This window comes from Maylandia zebra, linkage group LG14 (assembly GCF_041146795.1).
Source record: "Maylandia zebra isolate NMK-2024a linkage group LG14, Mzebra_GT3a, whole genome shotgun sequence".
Lineage (NCBI taxonomy): Eukaryota > Metazoa > Chordata > Actinopteri > Cichliformes > Cichlidae > Maylandia > Maylandia zebra.
In genome coordinates this window covers 12351750-12378655 of record NC_135180.1, presented here as the reverse complement: position 1 = coordinate 12378655, position 26906 = coordinate 12351750, and the positions used below count along the sequence as shown (strand labels likewise).

At 40.5% G+C, this 26906-nt stretch overlaps 1 protein-coding gene across 2 annotated transcripts in view; it reads right to left on the bottom strand.

Annotated features, from left to right (window-relative positions):
- Nucleotides 1–26906, bottom strand: part of pde2a (phosphodiesterase 2A) — a 187297-nt gene that overhangs the window by 104759 nt on the left and 55632 nt on the right. The gene's annotated exons all lie outside the window — the stretch shown is intronic.

The following is a 26906-nucleotide window of genomic DNA, read 5'->3' as shown; positions in this document are numbered from 1 at the left end:
TTCAAAGGTAAAAGAAAGAAATGGATTTTTAGAAAATCTATAAAACCTTTAAAACATTCCTGCATATCAGGTTTGATGTTGAAGTTATGGCTGAATAAGAGGGAGATGCTGAGGGCGCACACAGCAGAAAATGCTAAGCAACAATAGCAATCAAATGAGTGATCAAGGTAGTAGCCGTGCTGCTCACAGTGTGAAAAAATGTCACTTTACTGTTGCAAAAATGTGAACCTGAAACGTTTAGCTTGTTTTCTTGTTCTTAGCTGACAGCTGCTGCTGTAGCCCATTTGATTTGAGGCTGGGCGTGCTGCGTAGTCAAAGATGCTCTTCTGCATACTTTGGTTGTAACGCTGCCGTTCTATCAGCTCAAAACAGTCTAGCTATTTCACCCTGTTCACTCGATATTTTCTCTTTTTACACTAACGACTGTTGTGTGGGTAGATCCTAGTAGATCAGCAGTTTCTGCAATATTGATATATATAACCATGGCTTGTTCAAAGTCTTAAATCACCTTCCTTGCTTCATTTTTATGCTTATTGTGAACTTTAGCAGGTTGTCTTGACCATGTCTACATGTCTAAATAAGTTGCTGCCATGTGATTGGTTGATTAGATAGTTGTGTTAAAAAAACATTTGAACCAATGTGCCTAACAAAGCACCCACTGAGTCTATATCTACAGTCACTTCCTCACTCTTGACACTTTTTTCCGGTTTGTTTCATGTCACTCGTGCTGATGCTAATTTGCTGGTGAACGAAAAAGGTGAGAGAGTCAGCGAGGGGAAGGATTTTACTCCCGCGCTGCCTCCCAGAGGGCAGGACAGCTGCTACCTCTGCACCAGATGTGGGGTTTTCAGCGTTAAAGTATCGAAACGTTGCACACACACAGAAATACACATGTCCAAACACATGCTGTGCTGTTTTATACGTCTGAAAGCAAAGTAACACTGCTGAAACACGCACAGAGGGTAAAAGGCGCCACAGAAGCGGGCACTAGTTTTTTCCTCTTGTCATCTTCTCTTTCATACAACCAATGGGGCTGTCTCGTGTGAATCACGAGGTCAAATCCACAAGGACAGTGGTGAATAATAACAAAACCTGTAAAAACGTGCTGCAAAAAGGTCCAAATTAAGTTATAAAATAAAATAGACCAATAAAAAATACTATTTTTCATCAATTAAACTTATTGTAATCATCTAAACATCAGCACCTCACATCCCAATTCCCCGAGTGTCTAGACGTCCCGTCTTGTTGTGCCCATCATCCCACCATATGAGCTGTGCAAGCCACAAAAGAAACAAACAGCAGAAGTGCATTTCAAGGTCAAGAAAATAACAACCTGTTCTAGTGCGGGGTACAAGTCTGTAGCACCGCCATCTCCTCTCGCTCTAAATCTTCTTTTTAAACACACACACACACATTTGAGAATGACGCTGCTTTGAGACTCCCCAAGGACAAAAAAAATCCAGAAATTTTAAAACTTTGGGAACTTTCGGAACAAAATCTCGACCCATACACCCACACACAATCAGTCCGTTTTCCCCTCACACCTCAGCATATATGAGCGGTATCTCAGGCCGGATACATGCTGTGTGCGTCTGTGTGTGGGTGAGCACATGATCTTTGACATTAGGCACCGAAAAGAATCCCATCGTGAAAATGTGCTCGCTATAACGAGAAAAAAGCCGAATGGCAGAAACCTCCACACGCACACCCACACAGGACGGACACACACACACCGAGTACACACACGAGCACGAGGAGTGATAACTAGATAGCGACAGAAAGAGATAGAGATAGAAAATCATGTTTAGAGAGAGTGCCTCAGGCTGAGGATCAAGCAAACAGGCTCTGTGTTATTTGTGGTGCTGTATTATGTAGAGCAGTGCATTACAGGGCTGCGGTTCAATTATTGAACAACACTTTTCATCACAGCTGAATTATATGTAATTGTTTTTGGTGAGCCTCAGCAATACACTGTATCCAGCAAACACTCTACTTTTTTCCAAGCACACACATGCTGTACATGTAATCATTCCTTCTAAGTGTGCCTTTGCTGGTGACCTTTATAAAGGAGTAATAGACAGTAGGGTGGCACAATTACAGTCTAAAAGATTATAACATCAATATTAAGATCATGATTATTTGTGACAATTATTCATTAATTTTAGTGACAAGAATTGTATTATTGCACTGTCATATAAACAGAAACGCTCCCTCCACATCTTCCGTGGATTAAAATAAAATTGTTCTTTTTTAATCACCTAAATTCAGTTAATCTCTTAAAAGAAAATTAAAAATAAGAAAAAACAAACCTTAAATTAAATAGACAACGTTGCTGCTTTCACTTGCTACATCCCTGCTAATTAAAACATCTTTGCAGACAAACGATGTGTTTAGCGACCTGACCTGAGCGCATCTCCGAGAAGCACAACATCACATCGTTCGCTCCATTCATCAAAACCTGCATGATGGATATTAATAAGGTACTTGAGCACTGTCAGATCTCTCTTCATGAACCCTCCAATGCTTTGCACAGAATCGCATGAGGGGATGACAGATCTTTTCTCCAGTAAGTTGACCATTTCTCGGAAGTTGTCCTTCCTCGCAGTGTTTATTGGCCAAATGGAATACAACTGCGATGGTGATTTGAGTGCCTCTTTGTGAGCTGGCGTGCTGTACAGCCTCACTTTAGCTCTAAATCTTAAGTATTTCTAAAAAAAAATTTTTTGCTTTGAGGGACAAGCTCTGTACCTTTTGCAGAGCCAAACATTTGAATGTCTTTGTCGTGTCTTTTAATGTAATGCCACTCATCCAGACTAGTCCGGGAAAGTTCACGCTGGACGGCGCACGGAACAGCTGTGACTGACTCATACCGGCACATCAGGCATTGATTTTGCTTTTGCTTTGGTAGAGAATGCATTTCCATTATCACTCAATCATTTGCATGAAATTGTGCGAACCTAAAACCGTGATCGAGATTGAAATTGCATTAATTGTGCAGCCCTAGTAGAAAATATACTAAATGGAAAGATAAAACTGATGTGTGATGGGCGAAATCCAAGACAGGAAAACAGCAGCAGGTGACTCAAACCACTCAGAATATCACTGTCACTCATGTACCGAGCATCAGCGGTGTCAGTGAGGTGTTTGCACAGAGCCCAAAGGGTACAAAAAGACAACATTCACACCAGCCTGTTCACCCTGCTGCCATCTGGCAAGCGACACAGAAGTACCCAATGCTGTCCCACCTCTCCTCAGGCTGTGAGCCTACTGAGTTCATCCCCAACACTTCACCTCAAAGAGTAGATTTATTTTATCTAATTATAATTTATTCATTACTTCATATATGTTTGTTAGAATTGAGGGACTTTATCTGAATTCGTCTAGTGATGCATACTGACGGTTACAATAATTCTTAAGTCTTGATGACTAACGGCACATTTTTGAATAAATCTTCTCTCTGGACAAATTTAAATTGCTGTTAATTTCTGGAGAAGAAGAAAAGAAAATCGCTGTTAGGCTTTATCGGAGGCTGTGACTCTCTCTCTCTCACCACACCCCGCTGAACAGGATGCCAGAAGAATGAAAATATTCTTTCTACCGTGGACGATTATTAAACATCAACGTCCATTATTCTGGTCTGTAGCGGCCCTACAATTTCTTTTTCCTGCCTAGAATAACACATCTTCACTTCCCATCGCCCCCACATCGACACGTCTATGTGACAGTTGCCACGGTGATAAACGGCACTGAGGAAGCACAATAATCTGATGGAAAAACAGTTAAGGACATCACAATGCACTTCATTCATTCTCCTCTCTGTCTTTTCATCATCGGTCTCACTTTCTCCATATGTCTGCTTTTTCTTTCTTTCTGCTCCTCTCTGTGATTCGATGTCTTTTTGTTTCAGCCGCTTTGCCTTTATCGCCCACTCATTTTGTTTCTTCTCTGACTTGCCCAGATGCCCGTGTCCATGATGTCAATGGTAATGACACAGTATCGGTGTGTTTTTGTCCACGTGCATGTGTCTGTGTGTCTGTTAAATGGCAAAGCTATTTTTATGGTTTCTACGATATGTCTGAAAGGGCTTGAAGGCTAATGAAGAGGCCGCATGGTGGTTCTGCTCGTTAGTGGGACCACCACTGAGTGTGTGTGAGTGTGTGTGTGTGCTATAAATTGGTAGTGGTCCATGGGGGTCAGGTCATGATGACACTAACTAAAATGTAACACATTACATACACAATGACTCACCCAATGAGAAAATATAAAATGAAAGGTGCTGAAATCAGTCGAGCGGAGGCTTCAATTTGAATCCTATTGTTGAAACAATGTAATCAGTATGCTTTGAAAGTTTTCGTGGGTTTAAGGAAAATACTTATATATTAAAATTAGCATCTTAACAGTTTTTAGTTGTGCATATGGCCTGTAGGATATTTAACTCATTATTGTTACAAGGGATATCACCAGAAACAATACTTAAAGTACTTTTCAATAACAAAACTGACTGAAAGTTTGCCTCCTCCAGCTGACAAACAAGCCCCTCCCCTCACTAGCAGCTGAACAGACACTATTTGCCAAAAGTATTTACCCACCCAACCAGATGGTAAATGGTAAATAAACTTGTTCTCATATGGTGCTTTTCGACTCTACTTGAGTACCTTATATATAACCCATTCACTTCCCAGACGCCCAAACTTACGCCCTCCTTGCTGCAGCATGACTACACACCAGTGCACAAAACGAGGTCCATAAAAACATAGAAGAGCAAGTTTGGTGTTGAATAACGTACTGGCCTGATATAAATATTTAGTCACAGTACCAACAAAATTGAACGTGTTATCTGGGTGAAGTAAGCAACTTGATAAAGGGGCCTGACAACCAGTAATCGTCTCGCCTTTAAACGCATCTCACATTTGTTGTTAGCGTTAGCTAGCATCAGTGCTTACCAACTATGCCGGTTGCCTTGTAACCTTCATTTGAAGCTACATTTTGTCTTCCAGATGCTACAGTAGTACCTGTTGACACTCGTTGACACCTTTTGTCACAAGTTTGGGGAGGATGTTTGCCCAGGTGATAGCCAACTTTTTCCCCAGTGCATGTGCTTTGCTTCGTGTTTAGCGTCTTTGCTAAATTCTTGGTGAGGGATATTTGCCTACGACATCTACACTATGTTTTCATTGTGTGGTTTACTCATTTGTTTGCAAATAAAGGTTTGCTGATTCAATTCACTAAAACACAAATACCCTTTGGGGTTTTATCAGGAAGGGCATCTGGTATAAACCATCCGTGTGGAATGGTCCGCTATAGCAACCCCTTGTGACAACGGAACAGCTAAAATTAGCTTTTTATTAGCAATTGTTACCCCATTTCCTGTCCTGCTGTGATGTTCTTGCCTTCTTGCAATAACTGTGTTGAAGATTTTGTGACTGTAGCTGTTTGGCTTGACAAGTGCATACCAACATTAAAGAATTGATGAGTTAGTTATTAAAACTGTTAAACAGGCCAGCACATGCTAGTGTTAGCTGTTTAACTATTAGTACTATTACGAAGCTAATGATAAAGTGGTAATGTTGCAGCTAGACTGCAAACATTTTTAATCTTGCACACTGAAACCTTAATAGACAGTGCTAATTTAACAAAATATAACAATTATTTGTACATAAAAAGTATTATGTTTTTCATAAAGTCTCTAATTGAAGCTCAGAAAATTCTATGAACAGCAAGACAAACAGTAGCAGTTTTCAATTCTATCTGATGAGCAATGAAAATATAGGGACATATAAAGTGCAATAAATAGGCTGTAGCTCAATACATTTTCTAGGGATCAATAATTGTCTAATCTTTATTTAAAAAACAATGACAACAATTGCCCTCAACATTTGTTTTTTGGGGGTTTTCTTTCACCATCTACATGCACACAAAATGAAAATGTTGATAGTGAAGAAGATGGAGGAACATTTATTGGAAAATCTGGTTTTAAGGATCTGCCCACCTACAATTCTGGTGAATTTTTAGTCCAAAATCTGCCCACACATTGTATAAAATCTATTATAGCAAATAAATACTTCAGTGTGGTTCCATGGCTGGATAAATGAAATGATTTTTCAGTTCCAACCACCACACACTGAATGATCCACTGTTATTTTTTTTATAAGCTTGAATTTGTTAAACAGCCTCAAACCTTTTTACCATGAGAGCTACTCAGAGAAATGAAATCTGTTGAGAGCTGCCATCTGATTTTATTAGAGCCTCACTAAATGACACAACGCTGTGCATTTAGATTCAGACATATTCTCTTTTCTACTCATCCTGACACATCCATTTTTCTAACCCATTACAATAGAGACTTTGTGTGACACATATTGTATTCCATATTTTTATTATTTCACTTCCAAGTACAGTATATGATGAAGACAAAATATTAAATATATTTCAAGTTAGCGAAAAAAGCACCTCGGCTCACCAGGTAAATAAAATGAGCTTTCTTGTTGCATAGGGAATCTGTTGTGCTTACTACATATACCAGCTGATAGTATATTTTTAAGGCCTGCACTGATATCAATGAACATAAATAAGAAATCACTTCATATTAATTATTTACTTGAACACTGAAGTGTTTAGTGTAATGCACATACATGTACATGTACATGAAGAAGCTCTGATTTCATTGGGAGTGACCACGATGGACAATTTTAGAAATGTGTACATCAGAGGGACAGCTCAGGTGGGGCAGTCTGGAGACTGTTAGAGAGGCAAGGCTGAAATGGTTTGGACATGTGGAGAGGAAGGGTGGTGGATATACTGGACAAAGATGGAGCTGCCAGGCAGTAGGAAAAGACCACAGAGGACATGCAGAAGGCTGGTGTGACAGAGGAGGATGATAGTGATAGGGTGAGATGAAGGCAGATGATCTGCTGTGGAAAAAGAGCTGATTTGCTTTCCTCTGTTCTCTACCTTTCCCCCCACTGAGTTTCTTTTTCTTCACTGCAAGTGTCTTAGCTTTAATTCGCTTATCCCCCAAAGTGCCACCACAAAGTTTTATGGAGTTATGGAGCAACCAACTATGAGGTCACTGAGATTTGGACTTATGTGTAATTTTATTTTATTTTATTTCAAAAATGAGACAAAAAAACTGGCATGAATCAATGTGTGACACCCTAGATGGCTTTGAAAATACTCCACAGGAATCCTACAGTTATGGCCCATCCTGCAGTGCTTCTGATTGGATTGTGTTTAAAGATTTAGGCTGATGCGTCACTCTTCAGTGATGGTAATTGGCTGGTTTACACATGAGGAGTGAACACAGCAGAGGCACCAACTAAGAAACTTTAAGATTTCTGTAAATTGTATTCTATTGCTTTATAAACACCAAACTAATGTTTTATTTATACGGAATCAAATCAAAAATGCTTTTACTGGAAGGTAAAGACCCTGCAGTACTCTGGAAAAAACCCAGCAATCAAGCCATCCTCTATGAGAAAGAACTTTGCGACTGTGTGAATGAAAAACTATTGTGAAAAAATATTTCACCTTAAAATGCATTAAAAGAACAAATTGTGGAACTCATAATTTCTAAACCCTGTCCCTGTAAACAGTGACTCTGGTATCAGTGCTGTCATGTGGAATATGTTTAGAGCTGGTGCATGTTTTAATTAAAATACTGAAATCTTGGTGTTATGATGTATTCCCTTATAAATATTCAGTCTCACCAATATTTAAAAGCTGATTCTGGCCAGAAAGAGTGTCTGATTCAAATTAAAGCTTGGAGCTTTGTTTGCAAACGTATGTGCATGCGAAGGCTAAATGAGATTTTATATTAAGAAGACCCTAATTGTTCTTTGTTTTTACAAGTGGCAGCATCTCAGATATATAATATATGATCTATAATATATCTTCTTCATCTAATCTAATCTTCATTAATTGTAATTTTATTTTTTCATTTTGCTGTGGTAAGACCTTCAACAAAGCATATGCTGTGTAAGTCTCCTTCCTTGTAACTGCTTTTTTTTAATAACAGCACGCTTGCAGAGAGCACGAGAAAAAGCCCAAGAAATTACAATCAAAATTGGTTTAATATTACTTTGTTTCATGTGCAGTGTTAATATCTACAGAGCTACATTACTCCTCAGCGGGAACATTGCTCCTTTTAATATCCCAATGGCTCCGCGGCAACAGTTAAGAAAGCATCTGGCTGTGTTGTTCGATTAAATTCCACGATTAAACTATACGAGGATAGGTTTGGGCTGACACTGACAGGTGAAAGCTGTCTGAATTTGCAGACACCTGTCCTGTGCCGTTACAGCTTCTGTCATCAGCTGCTTGCTGTCGTTGTCATTGAAGAACAGAAGGAAACAGAATGCAATCATCGTTGGGGGAGGCAATGTGCATGAAATTATTTCAGGGTGAACTTGAAACTGACACATGCACAGTTTTAGACTTTTGTTTTAACGTGGAACTGATCAGACAAACTCAAATCAGACAAGATGGAAAATGCTGAAGCGGCTATGAGGATTCAGGGACAGAAAAAAAAAAAACAACTGCCAGTGCATTCATATTATCGGAGGTCTCTGTGCACTTGAATAAGCCCAGGATGAATAGCTGAGCAGAGGAACAGGGCTGTTTAAAAGATAAGTAGAGAAGAAGAATGGTGCAAAGAGTAATGATGGAAAGGAGCAGATTTGAAGATTGACAGAAGAGGAGAGCGATAGACGCGGGGAGAAAAAACAGTAAAGGGAAATGAGAAAATATGGAATGTACTGTATGCAAGGAGAGTTGGGTAGAATCATGATGAAAAGAAGAAAGACACAGAGGGAGAATGAGGCATATCCGGCAAAGAATTGAGATCGAACAGACAGAAGGAAGAAGACAAAAGAAGATTTGAAAAGGCCAGAAAGAAAGAAGGGCAGGCGGAGGGAAGAGAAAAACTGAGGAGACCGGGGTGACGGAGAGAGGCGCAGGGAGAGAGGAGGTAAAGACGAGAAGAGCGGAGAGATGAGGGGAGGGATAGCGGTCGTGATAGATGAGTAATGTCAGGTTCATTTCCTGAGGAGCAGAACAAGACAAAGCCCATTTAATATCTGTCACACACACGCACCTTGGAGACACACGCCGACTGGAAGCGTTCGGGGTGTTAGCTGTATTTTTTGATAAAAGATTTGAGAGCCACAGAGTGCGCTTAGAATAGATAACATGTCATCTCATACTGATTCGATTTAATAGAAGACGCCTGCTGTTTAGCATGCTGCCATTGGTTTTAGAGTGTGTGTCTGCGCGTGTGTGTCTGCGCGAATCGTCCGGTGTGCTCGTGTGTGCTCGCCATGCTCAGCCCAGGTGCCAGCAACTTTAAACGCATTTGATCCGAAGCAGAAATGTGATTTTGCCAGCATAGTAATAAGGGGCCGTAACAAAATAGCATAATAAAACGACATGATGTGATCAAGATAATTAAATTACAGGGAATCCTGTTTGCTTTGTCTCTGCCTTCTTTTTTATTGTGATCTATTTACACAGCTGCTGCCAGTCGGTCTGTCTTCCTGTATACGTGTGCATTTTTATGCAACTTGTCCTTAGGACCATTTCTCAAGAGAGCCGTACAATTGATCGTTTCATCAATGGTGACCTGTCCTGCTATTGGTTAATCAATTCCAGGGCAAACATTAAGATTAACTCTTTAAAAGAGGGAGATAATTGACTGCAAAGGCTTGACAGACATGCTTGTTGGAAGTGCAAGCTGGTAAAAGGACACAGAGACAGATGGATGTAGAGCAGCAGATGGAGGGATGGGTGGATAGAAACAGACTGAGATGGAAGTAAAGAGGAACTGAGAAGAAAGGGGAGAATATAAACCGCGTATCATGGATGCAATGATCATTAAAATGCTCCCTGACCTCTTTTTAAAACTCTCTGCCGAACACTTAACAGGTCGGGGCACACCTGACAGCTACTGTCATTCGTACTTCCACTCCAGGATAAAAACCACATGCAAAAATTAGATTTAAAGGAAAAACAAAAACGTCAGACAAACGAAAACGACAAAAACATTCGTTAAGAAAGGAACGTCGTTATGTTAAACGTATTAAAAATGCAATTTGCCATTTGAGTTAATCTAATAGTGAGAGACTGCAAGAGTGCAGGCCGTAATATTTTATTCTAAATTTCATTAGGAGCAACACAGGAGTAACGTGCACCTTGTGTTTCTTTCTTTGGTAGGGGGCAGGGTGCTGTATTTTGAACCATCTGTGTATGAGTTATACCTTGTTTAATAAGGAAATATAAAGATTTACAACAGTCGGGTGCCAGTATAGGTCACCTGATTGACGTGGCAACCTGTATACTGAAGGCTACAGTCCTTGCTGCAGGGGCCTGTGTTCAAGTCTGCCCCAGACCTTATCTTTCATGCCATTACCCCTCACTCTCTCCTTATTTCCTGTCAAATAATGGCTAAGATATAGCGGCCCTGAGTGGGCAAGAAAACACCACCAAATAGAAGAATACAAACCCTAACACAGCAGAAGTCATTTAAGGGACATGAAAGAAGAAGAAATTAAAAAATCTGGACCTGAAGACTGTTTTTTCCCTCCCAGCACAGTTAAATAACATAATTTATCTAAACTCCTTAAAATATGAAAAACATCATGCTTGGAAAAAAAAGGTTACACCTAAAGTGATGGTGCTCAAAAGTCTAAAACATCACATCAGCAAGAGGAACATTTCAGCCTTTGATCCTTTGATCAGGCATTTCAATCAGCTCAAACAGTCCCGTGGGGAGAAATCAATCAAGGATCAACATATCCATTTCTCTGATAATGCAAAAATAATGTGGCTGCAAGACGCAATTCACTTTAACTTAGTTGGAGCATCGCTCGCTTCTTCTTTACAAGTATTATTCTGATAATAACAGTTTGATGGCTATTTGATCGCTATGCTCCCTCCTCACTTATAAGGAGAAGAAATGTTTTGAGGCTAAAACCGTAAAGGAAAAAAGTGGAAGGCATAATCTGTGAAAAAGTAAATTAGAGCACTTTAGACAAATCCCTGCAAAACACCGGCTGGTTAAATGCTAAAGAAAATGTGTGAAAGTTTAAATATATCCCTTGGCAATACTTGCATATGGTCCAGCTTAAGTTTTTTTTAGAATACAAAAGATCAGCTGGGATTGGCTCCAGCGCCCCCGCAACCCTGGATTGGATAAGCGGAAGAGAATGGATGGAATACATGGATACATGAGATCACATGCCTCATTTGTTTAAGACAGCTTTGGAAGTCGTTTTAATCAGTAACTTTTGTTCTTTAAACCAACGCGGGGCTTGTTTTAGTCTGCAAACGCACAGAGTAATATACAGAAATTTCACACCAAAGAGAGCACAGCAGCAGACATGTACCAGCTCCGGAAAAAAGATAAATCCTACTGAAGATGCCCAAATCACGGCATTAATCAACAGCAGCAATGAAATGCTAATCTACTGTATCTATCATGTAGCCACAATAAACCATGAAGACCATTTTGATTTTTGTGGCAGTGTGGTGCCAAATAAACAGGAAAACTGTAAAATTGCAGCTACAGAAAAACAAAATGATACTGCATTCCCTCTGAATCAAGTAGCGCTGGTTGTGATATGGCATCATTTGGCACTAAAAGCACCAAGATTATTAAAATTTGATGTAATTAAGTAACGGCTTCAGGTCATTTGGAGACGTGATGTTTCTCAGGCATCTGTGCCAGCATTAAACCTTTAATAAGAAAAACATTATAAATCCTGTAAATTTTTGATACTTGCTCATTAACGTACAAACGGAGCACTAAAAGCAAACTGAGTAGCAATGACGCTGAGTTCAGTTACCTGCAGTACAGAGCCAGTGGTGGATAATAAAACATCGCTGTACGTTTTTTACAAAGTTTTTTAAATGATGTTTGCTTTCTTTTGATTCCTTTTTTTTTTTAAGTTTTTAATCATTCTCTTTAATGGATCCAGGAGAAACATCTTCTGAGTGTTAGCAACAGTTGGTCCGTTTAAAGGGCTTAATGCTGTCATTTATTTCTCATTTCAGAGCCGCCTGGAAACATTTAGTTAAATCAAACTGTCGATGTAAAATTGCACGAGAGAGAAAAACAGCCGTCTTTTTTTTAGTTACATTTAATGCTGTTTAGCCTCTCGATTACTTTTACATGTTTTCATCAGAGCAGGTCAGCCAGTTCAATGACAAACGCTCAAAGTTCATACAGTGATGATTTAGTGTGAAAACATTCATAAGTTTTAAGAGTTAAGAACCTGAAACACCAACGAGAAGCCTAACTGGAGACGCAGACAGAGCGTCGACATCACTTCGACAATTTTGGCCGCATTTGAGTATCGCTGAGCGACACACCAGACACACACATACACACTCTCTCCAACATGCTTGTCGAGCGGTTCAGGAGTCCACCGTAGATAACAGCCTTGCCCCTGATGCACGACATGGAAAAACTCTTTAGAGGACAGAAAGGCAATTATGGGAGGTTCAAGAGTATCTAGCTGTCAGGGAAATGTTCGTGTTGGAAGTCTGCACGGTAAAAAGAGGCAGATAAAAAAGGAAAAACAAAGACGAAGAATCAACGGAGTAAGTGAGAAGCACAGTGACGGGAAGACAAGGACAGCTGAGCTGAATACAGAGTTGTGACTAGTTAACATGTTTGAAGATTAAAAAACGAGCAACTACTTGTCAACTTTTTGACAACACAACATAAACGCTGAAAAGGAATTAAATTGGCATCACAAATCACTACGAGTGGCCTCTGTTTTTCTATATTAATGACGTTTCTGTTTGCTGTGCTGATATTTTTTCTCTCTGATTCACTGAAGCATTCTATATCTGCAATTATAATCCAGATAATTTGACTCTGTGGAGCAAATGTACTGATTGCCATGCCACTTTAAAGGTGATAAAGGCTACTAATTAGCATCCAGTAAATTATGGCCCACCCAGGTAGCAGTGTTTGTAATGTAGTTTCAACACTTCAAAGTTAAAGTACCTTTAATGACGGGCTCACCCTATTTTTTATTCTACTTCTAGCAAAAAAAGTCCCCTTTTATCAGACTTACGGCATTACTTTACACACTCCATGGGGTTTTTTAGTAAACTAAAACTTTCACAAAAGGCATTTTTCACAAACAAATACCGTTCATAGTTCTCTGCAATTCACAGAAAGTCAATTTAGAGTCTTTCATAATGCTGGTAGGAATGCAATTTAAGATTGATTTTCAAAAACGAAGCCAAACAAAAGCAAAAGAAATCCAACCTTGAAGTAACGCAGCCGCAGTTTCAATTCGAAGGCACAATACATGTCCTCAATAGAAAAGTTAAAATGAAGGCAAAAGTCTATCTTACATAACATACATACCTCAGCTTTGAATTAAACACATCCATCCCCTAGCTCAATAATGAATGATGCCCCAAATAAATAAATAAATAAAAACAGAGCACCGAATGTTGTTTTTTCTTACTCCGCGTAAACATCTAGAGGCAATTCAATCATGTCCTCTCAGCATCAATGTTCAAACTTTTTCAGTTTAATTGAAAAAGTTGTTAAAACAGCAATCATCAAAATTTGAAGCTGTTCATTATTTGTGATGTAAATCTGTTTGCCCAGAGGCGAAACTTGTTCATTTACTCAGAGGCAGAGCGGCACAGAGGAACAGACCTCGGTACCGGCACTGCAGGTGACGGTGGCTACGCCCTGAGGCACCGGATCCTTTTTAAAATGCCATGCAGCGTCGCCAGTGCTGAATGACTTCTTCTTTACAGACGCCTTCATACAACTCAAATGCCGATGGTGATGCCTCAGTACACTCGGTGGCAGGAGGCTACACCTCTTATTCAAACTCTGATGAACTGCCAGACTGAGCGCTGAGCTGTAACACAGAGGAAGCTCTCTTATTTTTCTTTTTCTCCCTGGCATTTGGCCTTCAGACTGTGATCAACATCCTTATCCCAAAAAAAGTTCTTCTCCAAATGTAAAAGTCAGACTTCATCTGCAGATAGTAAGAGAATGGTGCAGTGCGTTCTGCTGCAGTGAGGTGGAAAAGCAACAGATCGAGACTACTGCAAATTATTTGTCAAGCAATTACCAGTAACTTTTTTTAAACACAATCTTCGAACTTGGCCTCCTCTTACCATCACAGTGTGTGTGGCTTTGCTGGAGGGTTGCAACCATAAAACTTCCTTAACAGAGCAAAATAAAATAAAATGCTATCAAACACTAGTGTACTGTGAGTCATTACTCTCAAAGGGATTACTTTTTTGTGTATCTATAGCCAAACACTGGCCCTTTTATTAGGCCTTGCTAAAACCTGCTTTTACCTTCAGAACAGTTTCAGTTTTTCACAGCACAGAATCAACAAGACCCTGGAAACATTTCCAGATCTCAGGGATGAGGCGCTCCCGTTCCACCACATCTCAAAGGAGCTCCACTGGATTGAAATCTGGTGACTGTGGAGGGCATTTCATGTCCAAGAAACCAGTCTGAGATGATCTGGGGTTTGTGACATGGTGCAGTATTTGCTGGAATCACTGTGGTCATAAAGGGGTGGACATGGTCAGCAGCAATTCTCAGGCAGGCTGTGGTGTTGAAACAAACCTCAGTCTGGCCCAAAGTATGCCAAGAAAATATCTCCCATACCATTACACCACCACCAACAGCCTGAAGGTTCCCAGACAGATCCATGCTTTCATGTTGTTGCAGGGCAGGGATAGCTCAGTATGTAGCGTGGTCGTCCGATGATCGGAATTTCGGGGGTTCAAATCCACTGAACGGCTACCCTGAGGTACCCCTGAGCAAGGTAGGTCCCTACACACCGCTCCCCGGGCGCCTGATTTGCAGCTGCCCACTGAGTGAATGGGTTGAATGCAGAGAGAGTAATTTCCCCACAGGGATCAATAAATTATATGTTGTTATCATTATTATTTTTACCCTAAATCCTGATCCCACCATCGAAATGTCACAGCAGAAATCAAGACTCATCAGACCAGGCAAGCGATGTCTTTCGAATCATCCTCAGTTTCCTGTTTTTAGCTGACAGAAATGGCATTTGGTGCGATTGTCTGGTGCTACAAACCATCTGCTTCAAGGTTTGATGTGTTGTGCATTCAGGGATTTTTTTCTGCTTGCAACCTGGTTGTAACAAGTGGTTACTCAAGTTACCATTGCCTTTCTATCAGCCTGACGCTGTCCCGCCATTCGGTTTGAACATCAGCAGGTCGTCTTCACCATGCCTAAATGCTCTGAGTTGCTGCCATCGGATGGCGTTACGAGGAGTTTAAAGGGTGTACATAATAAAGTGGCCTAAAGTGTAAAATCCTGCATGCTCTATTGTTATGACACCATCTCGTTATTTAATAGAGTGTCTTTTAGAGTTAGTCAGCCATCAAATGGTGGGTCAGCGCATTTTGTCACAGAACTAATTTAAAATGCCGATCAAGTAGTGCAAAAAGAGACCAAATCGGTTTAAGCTGCAAAGAATTACAGCTGTTATTGTGAATGCTATGATGAGAAGCTCCAGCAGACAATCATTTTAAGGGACTAACACAAGGCTGAGGATAAAGAAATTTGCATTATGCCTCGATTCAGTTATTTCATCTTTTATGAGAGAAGCAGCTTCAAGACTCTATTACAGCCTCTTTACTGTCGGTTTGGATGTAGCAATCCTCAAACCATTACAGAGGTAAACAAGTTTAGGCATGGCTTGGCATGTCTGCACCCCCCTCTATGCATAAACCTTTTTAGTATTTTGGGGAATCTTTCCAAGCATGAGAAGTTTGAGAACCTTCGTTTTCTTTTTCTTTTTTATTGTATTTTAGCTTACAATAACACAAGGAGAACACTCAGATATCCCTTTTTTAAAGTTATTCATTATTAATAAGGTTTTCTAAACTGTAATCATAGGCAACTGCTTTTATGCAATAACGGTGCTTTGCATTTTGCATTCAATGTAAGATGTGCAAAGTCACAAAGCAGCGTTAAATTCACAAAAAACAAACAAACATGCAGTTTTCTGCACATCAGTGTTCAGACAGACCGATGAGAAGAACACGGCTCATTTTTACATTGGCCGTCTGTAGGGATCTAAAAGCTCATATTTCCCCCTCAGTTAACTGTCAGTTTCTCCACAGGGATGTCTAAAAGCCACTCACATGTCTCGATGTATTCCTCCTGATAGAGCCGAGCTTTTAGAGTAAAAGGTACATAAGCCTGGGGGATGTTGACCTCTGTGCCTATGGAAATTTTTAAGTGTACCTCTGAGTGCATCATTGTATGCGTGTGCAGCATCGACGTGTTTGTGTGGAGGTGAAAGGATTGATCTCTTTTATCGGTGCGAATCGGATTAATCGCGTAGGCCAGTAAACCACCATCTAACAAGGTGGAGTGATGAAAACATACCTACATAAAGACACGCATGTATGCACCCACACACGCACAAACGCCTACACCCTCACATCTGAATACACATACTGAAATCTCTCCGATAGGAAAATTTGAGCATGTTAGAAGTATATATAAAGGTCAACACTGAAAAGTGGCACAGTACACTGCATAGGCGTATACAGTACACACACACACAAGCACCTACACATTGCAAGTGGACAGGAACTAAGTGTGAGAGACCCAGAAAGAAAGGGACACGCCCCTCTATTTTAGTTCAATCCCCTGGGGAAATCACATACTGACACCTCTTCTCCTGCTGTTCTTTCACCCACTTCCTCAGTTCTTTTTCTTTTTTCCTCTGGCTTTTATTCTCCCCTCTATTCAAGTCTCCATTCAGTAATGGTCTATTACCACAATGGAAGGCCCACAAATTGAATGGGACAGAATGAGAATAGCACCAAAACACACAAACAGCCACAAAAAAATCACACCGTGTCACATTAGGAGGGAAATGAAGAGTGAAGAGAAAAGTGCACCTTTTTCTCTCTCTATCTATCTATCTATCTATCTATCTATCTATCTATCTATCTATCTATCTATCTATCTATCTATCTATCTATCTATCTATCTATCTATCTATCTATCTATCTATCTATCTATCTATCTATCTATCTATCTACCTACCTACCTACCTACCTCTCAGTACCTATTACTCATACTGCTCTCTTCTGCCTCTGCACTCACATCCTTATCTAACTTGGCCTCGCTGGCGTTAAGCTACTGCAGTGATGCCAGATGAACAGAAAACCATCTACTTTTTTTTTTTTTTTTTTGGAAAAGAAGCGTGGGCAGGCCACCCACCTTAAGTTTCGGATTTTATGCCGCTGCTCATAAACTAGCGAACAGTTCTTGAGTAAAAAAAAGGTTGTTTTTATGAGGCATAGGCACGAGTGGGATGAAGCAAGAAGCATAGAAAAAGGTGAGACATATGTTTATATATGCATGCTTTTTGTTGCCTGGTAAACTAAATTTACATTATATAATATTACAGGATGTCTTTGCCATCCGCAAAATAGAATAAGAAAAATGTAGTGGTCGTGATGGACGCACATGCAGCTTTTGGTTACGAAATCCCATAAAGCCTAAATGGCTTTGGTGCTTTGATGAAAGAAGGGTAATGTATTGTTATGCTGCACTTCATCTCACACTTACAGCGTCCAAACAATGATTCATAATTATCTGAAATTCATGTTATTTATTTAAGCTTTATTTAACCAGGAAAATAGGACTCTCCTGAAATTAAAAATATCTTTTACAAGAGATTCCTGGCGAAGTAAGAAAGCAGTACAACCAGCAGAGTTGAATAAACTCAAGTTAAGTAGACTAAAATACAGGCAATAAAGAATAAAAATACAAAAACGACCAAATTTTATAAACTTCAGGGCCAATAAACCCTGAAACGTCAGTAGAACTCTTTGCCTGCTGCCTGAAACAAGGATAATACAATTCAAACATTTGCAGCCTGGAGTAACTACTTTAAAATCACCTGAAGTTTTACTGAGACCAGTTCCTTAAGTTTTTGTTGATGTTGAAATGTTAATTGGATTCTCCCTGCAGACTACCCCGACGATGAGGCATGTGTACGTCCACCTTTTAACTTTTCATGACTTATATTTTTTCAGACATGCAGCAAAAACACCGACTGCAGCTCATTACCAAACTCTGGACTGACCGAACACACCCGAACATGCCCTTATAGCTTTCTGTGTGTAGTTATATTATTAATAATGTGCCAGTCAGAAATCTGAAGAAACTGACATTAAAATATCTGCCAGATCTTTCCTGCAACCTTAAGCAACACATAGTTGGTTTTTTATCATTAAAGTAGCAAATGAGGCTAAAAACCTTCCATTTTGACCGAGGTCACAAACCTCCCTTAGTTATGGAGCTGCAGACTCAGGCTATTAAGGACATGGCGTGATGCACCGAACTTTTTCCTCCACTCCCTAGTTTTTCACTCGCCATGTGCATACTGTGGGGCCACTATGGCAGACCATTAACTGTTTTCTATCCTCTCCCATAGCTTGTATTTTCTCCTGTTTGTTGTTGGTTTTTAGGCTTTTTTTCTCTTACTTTTAAAAGTCTCTCCCTATGAAAACTGAGTTCTTTTTTCCCACCATCACCCTCTGCTTGCTCACTGTGGATCATCAGATTACTGGGACTCCCTCTTAAATATTGTATGATCTTTACCTCACAATGCAAAGCACCTTGGACTGAATTGAATTAAACTCTGACTAACATCAGCTTGCACCGTGAAAGCCTGCAAAGGTGTATCTGTTGCTGTACTTGCTTAAAGAGTTTCTGGGTAGAGGATCACTTTAAGAAAGAGTTGCAGAACAACTTCTCTATATCCTTTCTGCCTACATGAGGTGAATGATGACTCACCGCTTGTTTCTTTCTTCTGTTTTGCTCAAAGTGGTGAATGCGCCTGGAGGCAGATAAAGCCACCTCACAATTTCACTTTTCTTGTTGTACTGTGGCAAGGCCACAGACGAATTAGCTTCAGAGAGGGGTCAGTTACTGCAAAGTGGGTTTTGCAAAAGGCGAATAGATCATTTCTTCTTAACAGGCATACAATTTAAACTGACATCTCACTGGGTGAATATACCATTTCTTTACACATGAGAGCTAGAGAGCTTTAAGAAGCAGCAAACGATGTCATGTACCAAAATCTGAGGAAGCGAGAAGCAGCGTGGATTACATGCTTCTCTCTTGATCACTGGCTAATGAATCCACGGATATGAGTAAAGTCTATGGAGCCCTGGGGAGCATTTTTGTGTGCTGAATAAATCAAAGTTCTTCTCCGTTTCCTTTTTGTTCTTGTCGGGGCAGAGGTGAAGAAATAATTAAGACACAATTTTTACTTTCATGTCATATTTACAATTTTTTTTATTGGTGTGGACAGGTTTGCTGTTAAAAGCTTTGTGAAAATTAATTTATTCCTAATTAATTTAATATTTTGCTAAACTAATTAATGTTTATATGTATGAGTGGTCCAATTACAAAACTGTTGTTCACAGGCAACAAAACCCACAGTTTCTAAAACACAAGACCTGTGGCTGGTAATCAATGTAATAATGGCTCTGTTTAGTTAAAACCCAGTGAGTGACCACAGGTTACAAACTGGAGGGACAATAAGAAGAAATGTCATGTTCACTGCAGGAAAAAAATACATGTTATATTACAATAACATTATAGTTTATTTTTATTTTAAGACCATTTCTTGCAAGGCAGTCTCCCCTGATCTCTGCCTACCTTAATTTCTACATTAAATAAATTATATTAAATAAATGCCCAGAAATGAACAACAACAAAAGTTCAGCATCCCCAGGGTATCATTCAGGAGTCTCTTTACCCCCCTGTAGCATCAGTCACATAAAGCTGGTTATCAACTCATTAAGTTAGCTCAGTGTTTTCCCTGCACATTAACATGAAACCTGGAAGAAAAGCCAGCAAAAATAATGAATGTGCAAGTTTACAGACTTATCAATATCATAGCTCTCTCGCAAGGACACAGGAAAATCAGATGGATTATAACTGAGTTTTTCATAAATGTAATATTTAAAAGATGGGCTTAGTTTTTATTCTTTCAGCTGTAGTCTGAGTAAATAATAAATATAAAACAGAATTTATTCTATGTGCAAATTTAATAATAAGGTCCAAGGTATTTTAGGATCACATATTCGTGCTAATAGCATCCCTGTTTTTTCCTGATGCTAACATTGGACATTATTAATAACTCTAGGCCACGACATTTCCCTGGATGGAGCTTCCAACATAACCTGCTCCACAGCAGGTTAAGTTACCATGGCAATGTACCTGGTAAGAAGTGAACTGCCTTCATAGCACAGAAAACCCTGAAGTTATCTGGATATGATGAAATTGTGCTTCGTAGTACAGCCCTCAGTTTGGGGTTCAGAGTCAGTGTCCAAAGCACTTCAACACGAGGACAAGAGCAGCTGAGGAACAAGCCCGCAATAAGAGAACAACTATATCTCATCTCTAACCTTATTAGAGGCGAAACAATCAATTAAAATGCAAGAATGTGATTAATGAAAACCGTCCACGGCAACAGTTTTTGTGGCCTCGTAGTGTTTGGCTGCAGTCTTTGGAAGCTCTCGTGCCCGCTTGCCTTGTTTTTCGTCATATCAACATTGCCAGCTGACAAAGAACGTGTCGTGATTATCACCTTTCTGTCTGAATGAAAGGGGGGGCTCGAATGCCTACTCGTTCTCTTTGGAGTTTTGCAACTCAGCAGGGTGCCTGGACAACAAATATACAGCCTTACAGCATATTTACCTGCAGATATGTGAGAGTAGCGGACTGTGGGAATGTGAACACGCGCATGCAAGCAGAAGGAGAAAGAGCTTGTTCAATGCCCCACAGGGATCCACTTGAGATAAAATTCAGCAGCTCTGAATAATACAGTCCATTTATCAAGGAAAAAGCGCTAACCCTGACATGCGCACGCACACAACGCATATATACAGCACGCAGAGGGTTGTTGTGGAGTGAAGGTGCCCTTGTGTCCGAGGTCGTTTATCAGAATGTGTAATTCAAAGTGCCATGGCAGGCGAAGCCTGATGGTCTGAACTTCAATTTCTTCTCATTGCTTTGAACCGTACAGCATGTAATGCAACACTGCTGTGCCCCTGTAAAGTAAAACACCCTCTCTCCTCTGTCTGGATTTGCATCAGTCAGCCACAGAAAGCCCTGCTACAGGAGAAATGCCACCACAGCAGGACAAGAAGGCAAATAAGCAAAAGCACAATCTTTTATCTTAACAATGCAGAAAAAAACGTTTGAAGCAACTTTACTTTTTAATAATATAAAGTTTCCAAACAACCATCATTAAGTAAAAATACATAAATTCAACCATGCTCCAAAATCTTCATCTGGGAGCCACAGGACTAAACAACCAAACTATGTAAAGTAGGTAGAAATACCTCAACCACATACTCTGGTTAATTCTTACTAACCAAAATTACATTATTATTAAAGTTTTAGTATGAGTAAAAGTTGATTTTGTTAGTGAAAATTATAGAGTAAAGGTATTGTGATATTTGTAGCCACTGAAAATGTAAGTATGTAAAAGAAAACAATCACTTATATTAAATGAGAGTATAGCACTCACTACAAAGCTCAAAAATATTAGGGAACATTTGATCATCACAATATAACACAGCTAAACTTCAGGAGTGTTAATCTGTCCAGTTAGAAAGCACGAAACACTGTGAGTTCATTTCACCTGCTTTGAAGCAAATGAAACTGATAACAGGTGCAACAGAGAGGCGACAATAACACAACACCAAAAAAGTTGTTTGGTCTCGCAGCTGCTGCCCATAGATAATTTTTCTTATTATTTAAGCCTCCTGAGTGTTTTTCCTCTTCTTTTGCTTTTTCCTCGTCAGTGTTGGTAGCATGAGATCATGCCTGCAGCCCATACTGGTAGTCCAGCTCCTCCAGGATGGCACATCCATATGTAAAAAGGTGTATTTGTCTCAACAGTGTAGAAGAAATATCCGAGTTGGGCTGTTACACGTGGAGAGCTGGACAGGGCAGTTGAAGGGCAATCACCTAGCCCGAAATAACCTCCAGCAGATTACTCATGTGCATGTTTCTGACCAAACTGTCAGATACCGACTCGATGAGGGTGGCACGATGGCCTGAGGTCCTTTAGTGGGACCTGTGCTCACAGACCAGCATCGTGTAGCTCGACTGGCATTCGCCTGAGAACACCAGAACTGACAGGTCCACTACTGGCGCCCTGTTCTCTTCACAGATGAGAGCAGATTCACACTGAGCTCATGTGACAGACATGAAGAGTCTGGAGACAACGTGGTGACCACAGTGGTACCTGCAACATCATCCAGCTGTTTTGGCAGTGTGTCATCGATGGAATGGGAGGGCACGTCCTTGGAGGGTCGCACAGACCTCCATGTGTTAGCCAGCTGTAGCTTGATTACTGTTAGCAGGATTAAATCCTCACCTATTGTCACACCTTACGCTAGCGGTGGGTTCCTCCTGGTGCAGGACAATGCGCTGAATGATGGAGGCACTGATGCCATTGTCTGGCCCTGATTTGTCCCAGACCTGAATCTAATGAGAACTTCAGGGAGTTTTTACATTGGTGCACCTGACACCAACAGATAGCACCACAGACTGATCAGGAGCTAACTCATACCCTGATCCATGTCTGGAAGGAGATCCCCAAGGACACCATCCACCATCCCATCAGGAGCATTTCCAGATGCCGTCCGAAGTGCATCCAAGTCAGATCGGTTTTTAATGTTGATTTTTAACCTGTTTATTTAATTGATCAGCTTCTGGTGTGATTTACGTGTTTTGAGCACTGCACAACTTACTGTAGTTGTGGCTCACATCATCAGGCACCTTTAATTAAAACATTTAATCAGTTCTCTTAATGACTTTTGGATTCTTTCATTTGCATTAGAGTAAAAGACTGTCAGTGCAAATTATTACAACCAAAGCAGGTAACCTTCCTCTTGGGGCTAGGCAAGGATGAATGTTTTAAGATTGCTGCAATGAAACCTACGAATGACATGACTGATACAGAATGATAGTGTGTAAACTTCAAACTGACACCTGCAAAAAGGCAATAAAAAGAAATGTGGTGTATTTTCCCTTTAGGCTATACAGTATAACACACACTACGAAGTTTGATCTGCAAACAAACTCAAACTGTCCTTGATTAAAACATCAAAGCAGAACAACACAGGCTGTACAAATGAATATCTGCTGAGTTTGATTTAATTAAACAGCTTATTATTGCTTCGTGTTTACTCTGAGCCTCGGGTTCAGTAATTCTGCTACAAGGAGGGTTTCTGTTTTTGATCATGCACAGGTTGGTGCTGCTCTGTGCACAATACAATCAAATTGAGAAATGGACATCTTTCCCAGCAGAGAACACAGCATACACAGAATCCTAATATTTAAAGCAAACTATTGTTGTCTGGTCCAATACTGTACTTTTCCAAAACATTTACAGACAGTGAAACAAAGTCCACAGGCAATCACGCAACAAGTTCACCGAGCACCGCTGTCTACATCAGTTAATGAGCCACCAAGCTTGCCTGCTGCCTTCACCGAACGGGCAATCGATTGAGGCTGTCACCTCACTGCACATTCTCCGCCGCTGCAGCCACTGCTCATGCATGACACACCTACCTGTTATTACAGAGTCCCTCGAGGTTTGGAATCGAAATACTGCGTCGGGAATTGGAAAACCTCATGAATCCTGCTCCCCATAGTTTCAGTTGTGCCACAATCGATCAGCGCAATAAAACCGAGAGCAGAAGCTCATACGTGCTGGATATTAACTGTAAGACTGCGAGTATGTGGAACTCCACAATATTATGTACAAGACACACATAGCAAGCAAATCATCCTCCAGATGTAATTTGATCTCCATGTGGTTTCTGCTGCATGTAAATGTCCTTCTCATCATGTAAAATGATGCAGTCTCCTTATTTGTGGCACAGCTTTATATATGTCTGGATTTGTAACTGTGAGGTACATTTAATGCATTATTGCAGACTTTGCATTTAAAGTATTTAAATGAGGTATAATTTAGATGCAGGCACGCAGGCGATGAGACACGCACTCTGTGCTCTGCCATCATCTATATGAAGAGCACTTTAAAATATTCTCACTACAATGCTCGTGAGTAACTTGACTCGTCATGTTATTCGAGGTTATCTGCCGCTGCGAGGTGACTGACAATCCACCTTCCATGCAGCGGCACACCCACACCACCTCACATGCAGTTCAGCGACACACACACACACACACACACACACACACACACACACACACACACACACACACACACACACACACACACACACAGGTCACTGGTCTTCTGTGACCAGTTGAGGCGATTTGTTTCAATTGCCTGATCAACAACAATGGGATCAGCGGTGTGTGTATTTGGATGAATCCGCTGAATATAAAGCTCCAGGTTCGCTGCTTACAGCCCCATGTCGCATCGGTGGTATATTATTGAGGATAAAATCAAGTCAGACAAGAAGAAATACACTCTGGAGGTTTCACACAAGGCTGAAAAGGCCACATCAGTTGCTTAAGGGTAACAGTGCTGCTTCCTCATGTCTCCTTTCAAAAGGAAAATGCTTGATATTAGCAGGATATTAGTGACTTTTTGCATCAGACTCTGGCTACTGTGGATGGATTTTTTTTTTCAGTGATTCCTTCTACTGGTTCCAAAAGAGGATTCAAGATTAAATAAATACCTTTTTGGAGTATAAGCTAAGCTTAAAATAAAGAGATAAGACAAGCTATTTTAACTAATAGTGAAAGAGCAGTGCGTCAGTAGCTTTACCGCGAGCTCAGCTCTATGTCTTATTGTTTTGCATGTATGCAAATGAACAGTGAACACCTGGATCTGCCCACAACCACTAGATCAGACTGTATGAATACGTAAAAATGTATAAAATAGTTCACATTACGCGAGCAACAAGTAAAACGGTTTTCTTAAACTTTTGTCGTCAGATCAGATTAACACTTTTATCTCAAGGGCAGGCACGCTCACATAGAGCAAGCAGATACATGCCCAGTGCAACTAATGCAATAGTCATGTTTTAATCCCCATAAGAAAGCTTTCTCTTCCAGCGGTGAGGTCAGAGCATAGAGTCTAACCCTCGCTCCCCAAACTGACAATTATAACACCATACAATGCAAAACCCCAGTGGGCTAAACCTACTCAATTCAGCAGAACCACTTTCATGTCATTAAGGTCAAGCTATCAGGGGAGCTCGTGTATGGAGTTCTGGGACACGCACTCAAATCCCCTCACGCACACACAGAAATAATTAAAGGGTTTTTTTTTCTTCTTTAATTCAAATGGGCTTTTTTTTCTTCCACCTTAACATTCAGTGCAGAATTTTCCCCTGCTTTTAACTCGTGCCCATCATCTTTGGCTAAATGAGAAGAAAACGTGGAAACATCTGTGCAGAGAAATGAGAAAATGACAAGGATAGCGGATAACTGGGAGCTGGAGGAGAAAGGTGAATGAACACACCTGCCCAAAGTGTTGCTTCTGCACGCACTTGGTGAAAGTCACAGAGCTCGCAGACGTGTACGTAAACACTTCAGAGACTTTGGAGTGAAGCATGTTTGTGTGAGTGTAAACATCTATGAAGCCAAAATGATAATAATAATCATTTGTATTGACACACAGACACCCAGTGGAGTGGAGAGTGAGAAGAATCCACGAAAATAATTATTTTGTTAAATATCCTCCGATTCCCTGATGAACTAATCCTCACATCTGTTTCACTGGAGACTGAGGAGAGATGAGTCTGCTGCTTTTACTGCCCCACTGTCTTGCAGGCACGTACAAGCCAGCATATAACTGAATGCATTTTACTCCATTACTGTATAAACTCACAAATCTCATGCATGACAGCAGAGATACGAACACTGAGGTTCTTCTTAATTGCCCTCCACCCCTCCAGCTCCTACTTATCTGCCATCCAGAGTACTGTTAGATCCATGGTGTGACAAAAATACTTTATTGTGGACAAAACTGCACTCAAGAAAATGAATGCAAAGACTTTCTCTCCCTTTAAAATGCACATTTGTAACCTGTAGCAACTGTGACGCTTCAGGTCGTCCTCCTGCAGGGCGTTACGCTCCCTCCAGACCAAATCACACAAGGAATTACAGTACGGGTGACGACAACTAACCATTAACAAACAAAACAGGCTGTAAGGGAGGAATGCAGTTGGACAGGACTTTCAGCCATGTGACCTGAGTGCGGAAACACGTACGTGGACATCTGACGCACAAATGCATTGGCAGCGTAAAGGCAGATACACATATACCGTACCTGCAGGCAGGTGTGTACGAATGAAAGCCGCAAGAATAAAAGAAGTACGTCGCTGCAGTCAAACACACAAAAGGTAGTAATGTTTTTTACATGAAGCAACATGTGGACAAAAAGTGGATTTTTCAGACCCATGTTTAGGTGTCCAACACGTCTTTGTTCTCAGAAACACCGACACGGATAAAGCATTTCTTTATGTTTATCACCTAACCCGCGTGTGTGACACTGCACATGCACCTGCACCCCTGTGAGCATATATCTAGGTAATTGAATCTGAGCACAACATGTCAACACTGGCAGCCAATCAAACCTTCTTTCTTTTTTTCCTTTTTTTAATTTCACTCCCAACACTATGCTTGACGGGACATGTGAATATAACAGAGGGTAGCAATTTTAGATTTTATGCATCTGCGTGTCATAAATCATACAAATGCAAAATAAGGAGCAGTAGGGATGACAGGATGCAGGGGGGAGTAGGAAAGATGAAACAACACGAGGCTTGTTGAACTGGGGACGCAAGAACAAACAGCGGCAATTTAACTGTTAGCCTAAAACAAACACAGACACACAGACACACACCCACAC